This window comes from Littorina saxatilis, linkage group LG16, assembly GCF_037325665.1.
Source record: "Littorina saxatilis isolate snail1 linkage group LG16, US_GU_Lsax_2.0, whole genome shotgun sequence".
Lineage (NCBI taxonomy): Eukaryota > Metazoa > Mollusca > Gastropoda > Littorinimorpha > Littorinidae > Littorina > Littorina saxatilis.
In genome coordinates, this window is record NC_090260.1 from 30,616,656 (window position 1) to 30,631,430 (window position 14,775).

Sequence of the window (14,775 nt, forward strand, 5' to 3'; positions counted from 1 at the left end):
AAATAAAGATTGGAATGGGAATCCGCCGTAGACTTGAGTCTCTGGCTGTTGCTGCAATTATAGAACTTTGATTAGTTCATGTACTGGTACTTTATCATGTTCACAGCTGCGGATCTGGCTAGGCCTAATATATATACACTGGGCAGAAAAAATGTAAGTTTATTTTTTCAGGTGAAGGGCCTGAGAGGCAAACAGTGGCATTTCGGTCATAACATATGTGCACGTCAACATCTGTTTCGTCTGCTCAAAAATTGGTTTATTACATTTGAGCAATATTTTGGCAAAACGTCACAGGCCCTTGGCCAAACCTTCCCTTACAAAATGGCGTTTTTTAAGGTGTGATTCACTTTGAAACAATTACTAAAACTAAACGATTTTTCGGTGACTTAAATGGAGTCTTAGCAAACGGAGCTTTTATCCATTTTGTCTCTGTCCATCCATTTTGTCTCTGTCCATCCATTTTGTCTTTCACAGTCACACAAACTGAAACGGTACAATTCCATGGTTCTGTTCAAATTAGTGTTACCATAAACACACACACACACACACACACACACACACACACACACACACGTAGTCACAGTAATGTTCTACCTTTGTTGCATACAGTCAACATTTGAACGAATGTATTGCGGTAGACCGGGAATCGAGAGGAAGTTCTGGTGTATGGGTGTATGTTTGTGCGTGCGTGAAGAGCGATTCCCAGAAAACTACACCACAGATCTTCAGAAAACTTTAAAAAAATGAAATGTTTAAAACAATATTCCTGCACGTCTTTTTCAGTGTTGTTGGTGTTGTTGTTGTTGTTGTTGTTTTCGATATTTGTTTGATGACGTCATATCCGTCCGTAATAAATGAGGCCGCATTGTAATGTTCGTCAAACGTTCTTTGAACCGATCTGACCGAACTACGGGTTCGTATTTCAGCTTGTAAGCTAAAAACAATTTGAAATTAAGTTATTTTTAATTAAAATATTGCTTGAAAACGAAAAAGCAATATAATAGAAGACAATATTCTTTATTTGCTCTGAACAAAAAAAATATATACGTACTAGATATAGATATGCTCTTTTTGAATCGGTATAGTGCACACACACACAATTTTAACAAAATTATCCGTTTGATGTCTCTCTCTAATACAAGATAAATTTGAGATATTTTAAGACAAAACCCGACAATTACCAATAGCTGTTATGCTATATGGCAAAATCAATTCTTGTTCTTGTTCTTCATGTAAAATGCGCTCCGCGTTCAAGAACAGGTCTCAAATTGGTACAGGTACTCTTCGCCTGCAGTTAAGGTTGGTAAAGGGGAACCCCCCTTTTAAGACCTCCACAAAACTGAGAAAATCAGGTCTTAAAAAGGAGAGAGTCTTAAAATGGAGGTAAATTTACAGCGACTGTGAAGAGAAAATCTAAAAAAACGGTAAGGACTTAAAAGAGGGGTTCCACTGTACCTATACAGCCACGCCTTTCGTACATTTGGAACACTATTATTGACCATGATTTGCGTTACTCACTGTGGTCCAGTCATTGTAATCAGGGTCGTCCAGGTAGATGGCGTGTCCACAGATGACCACAACCCCAGCCACCATGAAGACCACCATGAGCACCATCAACTTCGTACACGAATCCATGGCAACAGCACGAATAGACTCCTCCCTTGTGTGTGTGTGTGTGTGTGTGTATGTCTGTCAATCAAAGAAATCTCTTCGCCTCATGCTCACTGCACTCAACTATTGATCACATCATTGCAACGGGAACGCAGAAGAAGAAGATCACGTGACATTAATGTATTAAATGCACATTCCTTCCTTCCTGCGCACTATCACTGGTAAGTGAACAGACAAACAAATTGTCACACAAAACTTATCTTGATGAAATTTTCGCCCGCTCACCCGAGGAAGCTTGATTCATTCGCTTGGCTTCCTGGCGAGCGGGCGAAAATTTCATCAAGATAAGTTTTGTGTATTCGATATATTTGTGATTGTAACGTATTTTTGTTAATAACAGCGTTCCAACAACTTACCTTTCTTGTCTTGAATTCAGTGTGACACAACGCTACGATGCAGTTGACGCGGGACGTTTATTATATACAGGCGAGGGGTTGGGAGAGGTGGGGGGGGGGGGGGGGGGGAAGAAGTAATCCTCGCGATTAAAGGCACAGTGCAGCTCACAGCCTTCGTTTTGCGTTTTTGTTGCAGCTGAGTGCATTTACAGTTCAAAAATCCTCCTATGGTAGTAAAACAAACCCAAAACTACCCAACGACGACATCTGTGAAGCTCGACAGTTTCTTGTTCACGCGAGTGCATAAATTAACCTAGTTATTACGTGGTGTTTGGTCGGAGTTCGATTCAACTTGAGTGATTCCGGCCTCCATTTTGTTTTACACAAACTCATGATGACGTCTGACATAGTTTGCTAGTGACGTGTCTTTTTGTGCATGATGTGGTGATCTACCTGATCTAAATTTAGATCCAAAAATAGGCCAAGACCAGCCGGGTCCGAGTACGAAATTAATTCGTAAAAAAATCGCAGTTCTTGACTCTTTGGGTGCAAGTCAATGAAACTTGGTAGTTCTTCTAACGGATAGCTGCCTGAGGTATGACTAAAAGCCCCAGGGGCTCCGTGCACCTGGATTTGACAAGTTCAGTATGTACCTTTAATATATTGCCTTCTTATGACGGGCGCAGTGGAATACTGGATATGACAACGGCCTCCAAATCGGAAGGTCGTGAGTTCAAATCCCGGCCGCGACCGCGCGCCTGGTGGGTTAAGGGTGGCGAATTTTCAGATCTCCCAGATCAACTTATGTGCAGACCTGCTAGTGCCTTATCCCACACAAGACCAAGTGCGCACGGAAAAGATCCTGTAATCCATGTCCGAGTTCGATGAGTTATATATAGAAACACAAAAATACTTCCCCTGAAATCGGCGTATGACTGCGAATAGCGGGGTAAAAATCCACTCGTGCACAAACATGATGAGTGAACGTGGGAGTTTCAGCCCATGAACGAAGAAGAAGAAGAAGAAGATATGCCTTTCTTTATGTGTTAAGCCTGCTATTAATTGGGCGAAGTCAACTTCGCCAAGTCTTCTTCACAAAGCTCGCTGCACGAAGCTTATATATAGGCACACTGATCGTCTTTGGTAAACAGATTTCGCAAAGACAACTTCGCGGGCTCATATAACGATAGTCTGAAAAGCATTATGTTAAAATCCAAAGCTATGACCAGGTTTGTACATAGAATAAGATTGAGAGCATCCTTACGTTTGGGCTCAAAACAAAATTCCCAGCCATGCTGCTTCGTCGTGTGTTGGCCTAGTGGTAAGGCGTCCGCCCCGTGATCGGGAGGTCGTGGGTTCGAACCCCGGCCGGGTCATACCTAAGACTTTCAAATTGGCAATCTAGTGGCTGCTCCGTCTGGCGTCTGGCATCATTAGTGCTAGGACTGGTTGGTCCTGTGTCAGAATAATGTGACTGGGTGAGACATGAAGCCTGTGCTGCGACTTCTGTCTTGTGTGTGGCGCACGTTATATGTCAAAGCAGCACCGCCCTGATATGGCTCTTCGTGGTCGGCTGGGCGTCAAGCAAACAAACAAACAAACAAACAAAGCTGCTTCGTGTGCTACGGGGGAATTTCAGTTTTTCCTGAAACCCAACAGCTAGACTGATAACGTTCCAAAATTCAGAATCCCAAACCAAGAATTATAGGTTATTGGAACGATTAGTATTGACAAAACAAAACGTTTCATTTTCGGCAGTACGTCGGCAAGTTGTCTTTTGAGACAGACAGACAAACACTTAACTGTACAAATAATGAACTGACTCTCAAAATCGTCACGTCCATGAATCTCGCATGCCTCACTTCAAGTTCTCCTCGCCGGTATCTTGCATGCGATCTGTTGACCATTGTCAAGAAGAGGTAGATGAGATGGTATCGGCGGGTGGCAATGTGACAAGAACAGGCGTGCAGGGAACGGTGCGCGGGAAGAGAAAGACAGGGATCAAGAAGAAAAAAAGATGGACAGACAGCATGTCAGAGTGGACTGTTAAACGCTTTGCGACAACCCAGAAGATTGCTCACAACCGGCAAAGATTTCAATCAATTTGATTGAAAAATGAGGAAGTGACAGTGCAGCCTCAACTTTTACAAAAAGCCGGATATGACGTCATCAAAGACATTTATCGAAAAAATGAAAAAAAAAACCTCTGGGGATATCATACCCAGGAACTCTCATGTCAAATTAATTTTTCATAAAGATCGGTCCAGTAGTTTACTCTGAATCGCTCTACAAACACACACACACACTGACTTGACTAAATGTAAAAAGCACAAAGAAATACTAATAGGTAGTAGTAGTAGTAGTACTAGTAGTGTAGGGGCGGCTATATTTGTTAGCCGAAGGCCGCGAGGCCTTATTGGTGCCCCTTCTTTGTCAGACCCTTGAGGGACGCCATGTTTTACTAGTGCAGTAGACGAATTCTGGCATTGTAGAGTGACATATTGTGTCCGGTCAGCAAGATACGATTTAAAGAAGTCACAGACCGAATCGTTTCTCAAATAATAGTGTAATTTTTTCAACAATATGGAATGATCGACTAAGTCAAATGCTTTCTTAAAATCCAAAAACAATGCTCCTGTAACTTCAGACCTGTTCATTGCTGACAGCCAAGCTTCACAGAGAGACGTAAGAGCTGTGTGGCAAGAATGCTTGGACCGAAAACCGGATTGAAACTGATGGAACAAATTTTGTTCTTCCATGTAAGCAAGAAGATGCTTGTGCACATGCCTTTCTAATGGTTTTGACAAAACAGGCAGCAAAGAAATGGGTCTAAAATTACTTGGGTCTGAGAGATCTTTACATTTGGGAAGGGGTATGACTTTGGCGCTTTTCAATTTAGACGGAAAAAAGTTCTGCTCAATACTAAGGTTATAATACGAACGTGAGCGAATCCACAATAATACGGTAGAGAAAGCTTCAATAACTTCACGGGCATTTTATCAGGACCCATGGACTTTTTATTCTCCAGGTTTTCAATAAATGTTCCGACCTCATGAACTGCAATCGGAGGAATGATAAACGCTTCATTGTTTATTCTGTTCCGCTGACAGTATTCGTCCAATTTTCCAAAACAGTCATCTGTATCCGGAGAATGTGTTTCTGCCACAGAAGCCTTCAATTTATCTGCTAAAGATATAAAATGATTATTAAATTCTTCCGCAGATAGTTTTGTTAGATTAGCAGTTGACTTTTTCCTAGATTTATCAAGGATTTCATTTACTGCCCGCCAAATTGTTGCAGTATCTTTCTTATCGGAAATCAATTTATCAAAGTAACCAGTTTTTGATTGTCTCACACGGTTTAACACCTCATTCCTCTGCTGTTTATATTCGTCTGTCATCTTATTTTCCTTGAAATAATCTCTCAGAGCCATCGCCTCTATAATATCTGATGTTAACCAAGGTGGAAGTCTGGCATGTTTTACTCATTGCTGACGCAGGGGCACGTGCTTATCAATAATTGTGCTTAAAATGCTATACAAGTGATTAAAAGCATCATCTGCAAGACTGCAATCATAAACGCTCTGAAATTACGAACAAATGCAGACTCATCAAAATGTCTAAAACTTCTGTATTCTATGGTCTTTTGGTCCTGATTTAGGCAGGCGCATAGAGACCGAACAAAAAATAGGCCTATGATCGCTGATACTGGAATTGGACACATACACATTTGAAACAATCTTCTTATTATCAGTATATATGTGATCAATAAGAGTTGCTGTTGTGTCTGTTATTCTTGTTGGGTTCAGAACCAGTTGATGAAGACCTAATAAAGTTGTTGTTGAATTCCATACTGTTTGAGGCTTATTCAGATTAATATTAAAATCTCCAAGCAATACAATATCGTTATTGCGTGATTTGACTTTATCCATCATCTGAATGAAATATTCTCACCAAATCGACGTTTCGGCAGGGTTACGATATATATAACCTATGAGCAGAGGCGAGGTTTTACAGTTTTTTTACTTCAATCCAAATGCACTCAAGAGAGAGAGAGAGAAAGAGAGAGAGAGAGAGAGAGAGAGAGAGAGAGAGAGAGAGAGAGCTACAGAGTAGAGAGAGAGAGAGAGAGAGAGAGAGAGGGGGAGAGAGAGACAGAGAAAAAGAAAGAAGAAGTAGAAGGAGTAAGAAACAAAACCAGCCAACAAAACCAACTAAACGAACCAACAAGAATAAAAGCACTTCGTTTTTTTTCTTTCAAAAGTCATTGCATATTGATATGAGTGCTTCACATCATTTCACTAAGACTCTTATTTCGAATCTACAGGGTGCGGGCGATCTCGACAGTTTCTCCAAATTAAACATTCGATGCCGAAAATGGTGATGATGTTATCAGCGAAACAAATCGCCAATCCAATTGCCCACAGTGTTGAATAGAGTTTCGAATGGATATCCGCCTTTTGGAGTCTCTGGCTGTGGCTGAAATCATAGTACCGATTATTACTTTGAACTGTCCCTTCTTCTCGCATAACCGGCACGGTTGGCCTAGTGGTAAGGCGTCCGCCCCGTGATCGGGAGGTCGTGGGTTCGAACCCCGGCCGGGTCATACCTAAGACTTTAAAATTGGCAATCTAGTGGCTGCTCCGCCTGGCGTCTGGCATTATGGGGTAAGTGCTAGGACTGGTTGGTCCGGTGTCAGAATAATGTGACTGGGTGAGACATGAAGCCTGTGCTGCGACTTCTGTCTTGTGTGTGGCGCACGTTATATAACAACTGTGTGAATGGTGCTATACTGAATGAAAGAGTGTGACATGAAGTTCTTGTACATCATTGTAAAGAGTGTGAATGACGTTTTAGTTTAGATGTCAAGCGCTTAGAGCAAGCCTTTTTAACGAAAGTTTTTGATTTAGCGCTATATAAATGTTCTTCTTCTTATTATTATTATATGTCAAAGCAGCACCGCCCTGATATGGCCCTTCGTGGTCGGCTGGGCGTTAAGCAAACAAACATTCTTCTCGCATGAACAACCGTGCTCACTATCTTTCTTGAAAGAGATTCAGGTTTTAGACAGGAGTTTTGTTTGTTTGTTTGTTTGCTTAACGTCCAGCCGACCACGAAGGGCCATATCAGGGCGATGCTGCTTTGACATATAACGTGCGCCACACACAAGACAGAAGTCGCAGCACAGGCTTCATGTCTCACCCAGTCACATTATTCTGACACCGGACCAACCAGTCCTAGCACTAACCCCATAATGCCAGACGCCAGGCGGAGCAGCCACTAGATTGCCAATTTTAAAGTCTTAGGTATGACTCGGCCGGGGTTCGAACCCACGACCTCCCGATCACGGGGCGGACGCCTTACCACTAGGCCGAACCGTGCCGGTTTGACAGGAGTTGAAGTACCGTCTATACAAAATAGTCCGAGTTTTAAGGAACCTTCTATTTTTTTATATTTTTTAGTATGATACGCCCTTAATGTGATTATATTTAACCTTCGCCAGTCCGGGTTATCGACTACACACGGAAGACATCGAGGGGCCGTGCGGACCCATGCTTCTCAAAGATGCACGCTTTTCCTTCTTTGAGAGACATGAGTCCGCACGGCCCCACGATGTTACTTTGTTGTCGAAATATGACCCTTTTTTTTTTAATTACTTCTCGCTAAAATTTTAGGACATAAGAGCTTTTTATGTGCCAGAGGCATTCTTAAAAGCTCATTAAAAAAATGTCAACTAGTTTAAGAGATATTTGCAATTAAACACCCTTCTGGGTCCACACAGACCACGACCACCGGCGAAGGTTAATGTGGTTATATTTAAAAAGAGTATAGGCCGAGAATAAACCACAGAATAAGATCGATGCTGAACTGGTCTCCCTCGTCACCTCCATGGGTTCTCATGACAAGAAACAACAAGAAAGAAACAAAACGTGGTCACTACCGCACATCTGGCTAGGCCTTAACATAGGATCTACACAAAGCATCCTCAGTTTAAGCACAGACCACACATCTGCAGCCTGGCTGCTTTCTGTCCGAAATTGGTTAATGATTTAAACGACTGGCAACTATTATATTGCCGCTTTACATAGTTGTCTGCTGTAGACATGAACATGAGACTTTCCATTCCAAAACGTGCTAAGCACACACACACAAACAACCACACACACACACACACACACACACACACACATACACACACACACACACACTCATGCACGCGCAGGCACACTGACACACACAGATACACACTCATGCACGCGCAGGCCCACGCACACACATGCGCGCGCAGGCACACGCACACACACACATACACACACACACACACACACACACACACACACACACATGTTCGCACGCACGTTCATGCACTCACAAACATACGATACGGTACACACAGAACCACACAGTATTTAAAATGCGTGTTAATAAAGGAACAATTCAAGAACAGTGTCCCAAATAAACCCTCTCCGTCAATGGTCTGTTTTGTTGTCATTTCGCTTGAACATAAAATTAGGAAATATCACAGGTATATTATCTACAAGTTCGATTCCTATCCCCCTTCATTGGCTCTGTTGATGCCCGTTTTTAACCGCGTGTATCATTTATATAATAAACCGACCATAGAGCGTCGTCGTCCCCAACTAAATGTTCAAAATCTTCAAAACCGTTTGGAATTCCAGGTAGGGAAACACTTTCATGCAATGACGTCAGCGCCTTTCGGTGATTGGTCAATGCATCAGTTTCGGACTTCAACATAATGTCGGTCACACTTGAAATTAACTTACTCTACTTGAGATTACTTTCCAAACCTATACGAAGTGAACGGGGGCACAGTAGGGTTATTTATCAACTTAACTTACTTTGAACAGCGAGATCGACAGAACGTATACAGTACACAAATACAAACGTAACAACTCGGAAACCGAAGAGTCGACACATGCTCGAGAACTCACGTATGATGTTTAAAGTTCAACTTTTTATTTTCCCGCCGGAGATCGTTACGTGTGCCGAGTTGAACAGCTGTCCCACAATCCCGTATTCTATTTCTAGTCCGGGATACCCCCCGTCTATTTTACAAAAAGGTCAAAGGGCATATATGTATCACCGTGCGTCGACTGAAGGTGATTGGTAGTTGGGTGATTGTAAGATCATGTGCTTGTGGAAATAACTATGTAAAGTGTTTATGGGTTGTGGAAAAGTTGCTTTTCCTTGTTTCCTTACAAACACTGAGGCAAGCCTACAATCTCACGTGTAGCTTGCTTCGCGGTGTTTCTATTGCCGAAAGGCAAGAGAAAAAAAGGTAAAGAAACTCTTTCCACAAGCCATAAAAACAAACCAGCAGGGTTATTTCCAGACTGCGTCTTGTTATTGGAAAATCAAAAGTCAAAATAATCGAGTTTCGCCACTTTTTGTTATTCTTTTTTCCTCTTCTTTCTTTTGCTTCAGTTTCTACACGCTGTCGAAGCTTTTGCCATCTGCAAAGTTTGTCACCTAGCAACGTCTTTCGTACATTTGGAACACTATTATTGACCATGATTTGCGTTACTCACTGTGGTCCAGTCATTGTAATCAGGGTCGTCGAGGTAGATGGCGTGACCACAGATGACCACAACCCCAGCCACCATGAAGACCACCATGAGAACCATCAATTTCGTACACGAATCCATGGCAACAGCACGAATAGACTCCTCGTTGGTGTGTGTGTGTGTGTCTATCAAAGAAATCTCCTTACCTCACCTCACTGCACCCAACCATTTATCACATCACACGAATCCATGGCAACAGCACGAATATATATAGGGGAAGGGCCCCTAATATGGACCACTTTTTGTTTATTGCTGATAACTAGCTTGTTTTCTTGCGAAGAAGTTTCATTTTGTGGTTGGTAGTCCTTCTCTCTTAGTTTAACAGTTAGGCCTAATTAGAGTGAAATAGCTTTGATAGACATTCAGCAAAAATTAAATACAGAAAAAATCACAAATGGTCCATATTAGGAGCCTGGGCGCCCAATATGGACCAGTGAAGCGGTCTTCACGAATCACTGTAAAAAGCCCCCTATACTTCAAAATAACATGATACAACTTAGTGTGCAAGTCAGACTTATTCAAATATGCTTTAGATTGAGCTGTTTCGGGTTGATGAGAGCATTATTTGAAGCACACCAGGAAACTGAAGAAGCTTATCAAAAACAGAGTGAAAATAAGTGAAATTATCAACTTCCACAAAAAAAAGACTATTTGTTATATTTTTTTGAAATCTCGAGGGCTAGTTATAGGTTATTTTCAGCAAGCTTCTTAATGAATTAATTAAAATTGCCTTTAGTTTTTATTTTCTTCGATTTGTTGAAGGTGGTCCATATTAGGGGACTCACACATACTTTGAGGTTTTGCTATCATTTTTTGTTTGCAGTAGAAACTCGGGGTACACACTGTTAAAATGTAACAAATACTGTCTTAGCTGTCATATATAGCCATTTTTGTGTTATGAAAGCTTTGGCTGTGGACAGAAACGAGTCCGTTTTAGGCGGCAAATTTAGAGTGAACGCTGCCAAAAGTGAAAACAAGTCGCGTAAGGCGAAAATACAACATTTAGTCAAGCTGTCGAACTCACAGAATGAAACTGAACGCAATGCAATTTTTCAGCAAGACCGTATACTCGTAGCATCGTCAGTCCACCGCTCATGGCAAAGGCAGTGAAATTGACAAGAAGAGCGGGGTAGTAGTTGCGCTGAGAAGGATAGCACGCTTTTCTGTACCTCTCTTCGTTTTAACTTTCTGAGCGTGTTTTTAATCCAAACATAATCATATCTATATGTTTTTGGAACCAGGAACCGACAAGGAATAAGATGAAAGTGTTTTTAAATTGATTTCGAAAATTTAATTTTGATCATAATTTTTATATTTTTAATTTTCAGAGCTTGTTTTTAATCCAAATATAACATATTTATATGTTTTTGGAATCAAAAAATGATGAAGAATAAGATGAACGTAAATTTGGATCGTTTTATAAATACTTTTTTTTAAAGAATTTTCAGATGTTTAATGACCAAAGTCATTAATTAATTTTTAAGCCACCAAGCTGAAATGCAATACCGAAGTCCGGCCTTCGTTTGAAAAATGAGGCTGTGACAGTGCCGCCTCAACTTTTACAAAAAGCCGGATATGACGTCATCAAAGGTATTTATCGAAAAAAAGAAAAAAAACGTCCGGGGATATCATACCCAGGAACTCTCATGTACAATTTCATAATGATCGGTCTAGTAGTTTGGTCTGAATCGCTCTACACACACACACACACACACGAACACACACACACACACACACACACACACACACACACACATACACACACACACACACACATACACCACGACGCTCGTCTCGATTCCCCCTCTATGTTAAAACATTTAGTCAAAACTTGACTAAATGTAAAAAGCGAAAAAGCCTAACGGTTTTGAGGTTTGTGTTTTGACATGTGCAACTTATCCAGAGAGGGTGAATAAAGCGAATGGAATTGTTTTGAGCGCTCTAGCGCCGTTAGTTTGTCAGAACCGGAGGTGGTCCATATTAGGAGCCGGTCCATATTAGGAGCCTTTCTCCTACTCCTCGTTTATGTGTGTGTCTATAAATCAAAGCAATCTCCTCTCTTCACCTCACTGCACCCAACCATTGATCACATCACATATTAAATGCACAGTCCTTCCTTTGAAAACTCTTCCGCGCACTATCTCAAGTCTGCCCCGTCTATTCTGGGGGATAAAGAACATTCCTTCACTTAGATGAATAACAACAATCATCGGCCGAGTTTGATTTTTTTGTATGAATCAATTCCTTAAAGGACACTAGGGGGTGATTTTTGTGTTGTGAATTTAAATCATCAAAACAATTCTCACTCTGCACGGGAACAACACAGAATCAAAACACAAGAAAGATGTGGGACAGGGTTGTTTTTTTTTTTTTTTTTTTTTTTTTTTTTTTTTTTTATTGACCTCAGTTGCAGGCAGGATGCTTCAACCCATATTTTTTGCCCGATTTCTTAAAAAAAAAAATAAATAAATAAAATATTTTTTTTTAAGGCGGGGAGCATCCTTCTTCCTTGGTCTTTTTCTGTATAACATAGTCAACTTTATATTATACAAAACATAAACTTCTGTCTAATGTTTAACTCTAATTCCAATAAAATACGTAAGTCTAACTTCTTCCCATACTTAAATTTTCCTATGGTCATTTTTGTTATCAAAATACAATAATTTATAAAGTAAATTTGATCGTTTTTTAAATTTTCATTCCAAAAACCAAATAATATATCTGTTTCATTCAAAGTTATATTATAATAAATTTGCTTAAAAATAAAGTCTTTACATAGTTTCCAAACGTTCCTCACCTCTTGACAATGAAAAAAGAAGTGCTCAAGTGTATCCAGTTCATTACAAACTTCACAGAAAGATGTGTTGTTGGAACGTTTAATTATTGACAAAAACAAAACGTTACGTTCACAGATATACCTTGGTTTTCTTGTATTTGTATTCTGAATATTGGAACGTTGGCAGTCAATTTGTTTTGGGGTTACAGGAAGCATACATCCCAAGATTGTTTGTTTTGTACATGTCCGAGTGAAGTTATGTTCTTACTCCTTGTAAAAGTCTGTCCATAAGCAGTCTGCTTGTTAACGTTCTTAATGTTGTTACTGTTTATAACGCCGTGTATACAAGAAATTAATAAAAACACGCTTAAACCAAAAGTCTGGCCAGTCCCCCGTTTCTTACAAACGAGAATCGGCGAGTGACACACGAGTTTGGCGAGGAAGTATACCAGGTGCTTTCTGGGCAGAGTTTGACTTTTTTTAATTTTTTTTTTATGAAGTCTTATATCGCGCGCGTATCTCCAGACTCGGACTCAAGGCGCAGGGATCTATTTATGCCGTGTGAGATGGATTTTTTTTACACAATACATCACGCATTCACATCGACCAGCAGATCGCAGCCATTTCGGCGCATATCCTACTTTTCACGGCCTATTATTCCAAGTCACACGGGTATTTTGGTGGACATTTTTTTTTATCTATTCCTATACAATTTTGCCAGGAAAGACCCTTTTGTCAATCGTGGGATCTTTAACGTGCACACCCCAATGTAGTGTACACGAAGGGACCTCGGTTTTTCGTCTCATCCGAAAGACTAGCACTTGAACCCACCACCTAGGTTAGGAATTAAGGGGGGAGAAAATTGCTAACGTCGCAACCTCTCGCTTCCGAGCGCAAGTGCGTTACCACTCGGCCACCCAGTCCTCAGACAACTAGTGTCATTCTGCAAGATTAATTCAACAAAAATGTCCAACTCTACCTACATAAAGCTGGCTCGAGATTAGTTGAAATCTCACTATCATAATATGACCCCCCCAAAAATGGCAAAACAAATATGCCTGTAGGACATTATAATATCCCTTGTCTTGGTCTAATTGAAATCTCTCACATCTCGCTCCCCAACGACCAAACATGGTGATGGGACTACCTTGACCTGTTTGCCGTAGGTTTTATCTCTACCTTCCCGCATACACACTCATGTATCGATTGGAGATTGGATTTCCCTTCTTTGAGTCATGTGACGTCAGAGGCCGACAAAACTTTATAATTTGGCTTTTCAGGTTGACCGAAACTTCAAAGGAACTCAAAAAAAAAAAAACGTCATATGTATCGATTGGAGATTGGATTTCCCTTCTTTGAGTCATGTGACGTCAGAGGCCGACAAAACTTTATAATTTGGCTTTTCGGGTTGACCGAAACTTCAAAGGAACTAAAAAAAAAAAAACGTCATGTGTTTGATTGCATGTGTGTGTGCTGTTCAATGTCAAAACAACAACAAAGTGAGTACATGACGTGTGTTTTGTAGTTCCTTTGAAGTTTCGGTCAACCTGAAACGCCCAAATATGAAGCTTATGTGTTTGATTGCATGTGGATTGCATGCATGTGTGTGTGTGCTCGTTCAATCGTCAAAACAACAACAAAGTCATAGTACCTGAAAGGAATTCGATCGATACATAAATGTTATTTGCGTGTTTGACCAAAATATGACATTTTACACAGATCTCGACAGTCATTGTTCACCTCGACCGCTAGCGCGGTCTCGGAGAACAATGACTGTCTCGATCTGTGTAAAATGTCATATTTTGGTCAAACACGCAAATAACGTATAATATTCCCCGCCACTCATCTGCACAGGCTTTCACGTAGAATAATTAATTGATCAGATGGACATTGGTGTAACGTACACTTGGGTTCCCTCGTATTTCTTATCGCAAGCATGTATGTTTTGTCATTGAAACAGCCGACGCTGATGCAAAAAGAAGATACCTTTAAACAAACGGTTCTTACCTGGCTACTTGACTGTTCTTTCTCTCCGCCTGTTCTCATTTACCCCGATCGAGTCACAGGTGCTTAGAAAAGTTACATGTATTTTGCAACAACGCTGCGAGGCAGCTTAAAACACAAATGTTAGACAATCAATTCAAGGCGCTAGTTTTTAAAGGCCCGGTCGTCCAGGGGCGGACGAGGGGGGGGCACAGGGGGCACGTGCCCCCCCCCGAAAAAAAAGAAAAAAAAAGAAGAAAAAAAAAAGATTTTTCTATGCTGATTCTATGACCATTTCTAAGTTCAAATGGCACCAGATGGCACCATTTTGCTTCTTTGGGCAAAAAAAATTTCCGGGGGGGCATGCCCCCGGACCCCCCTAGCGCGCCCATCACATTCACTTTCGATTCAAAGTGCCCCCTCCC

At 41.0% G+C, this 14,775-nt stretch overlaps 2 long non-coding RNA genes across 3 annotated transcripts; both read right to left on the reverse strand.

Moving 5' to 3' along the window:
- On the reverse strand, positions 1-2,070 carry LOC138950080 (uncharacterized). The gene is made up of 3 exons (XR_011450478.1): positions 2,028-2,070; positions 1,519-1,829; positions 1-51 (listed from the first exon to the last, which is right to left on the reverse strand). It is a non-coding gene; the product is annotated as an uncharacterized lncRNA (long non-coding RNA).
- A 4,190-nt stretch (positions 2,071-6,260) lies between these two features.
- On the reverse strand, positions 6,261-14,522 carry LOC138950804 (uncharacterized). 2 transcript variants are annotated; one of them, XR_011450801.1, is made up of 3 exons: positions 14,375-14,520; positions 9,556-9,746; positions 6,261-6,484 (listed from the first exon to the last, which is right to left on the reverse strand). It is a non-coding gene; the product is annotated as an uncharacterized lncRNA (long non-coding RNA). The 2 variants fall into 2 exon arrangements; XR_011450802.1 differs by having other exon boundaries at positions 6,262-6,484; positions 9,556-9,716; positions 14,375-14,522.
- Between the last annotated feature and the right edge of the window lie 253 nt (positions 14,523-14,775).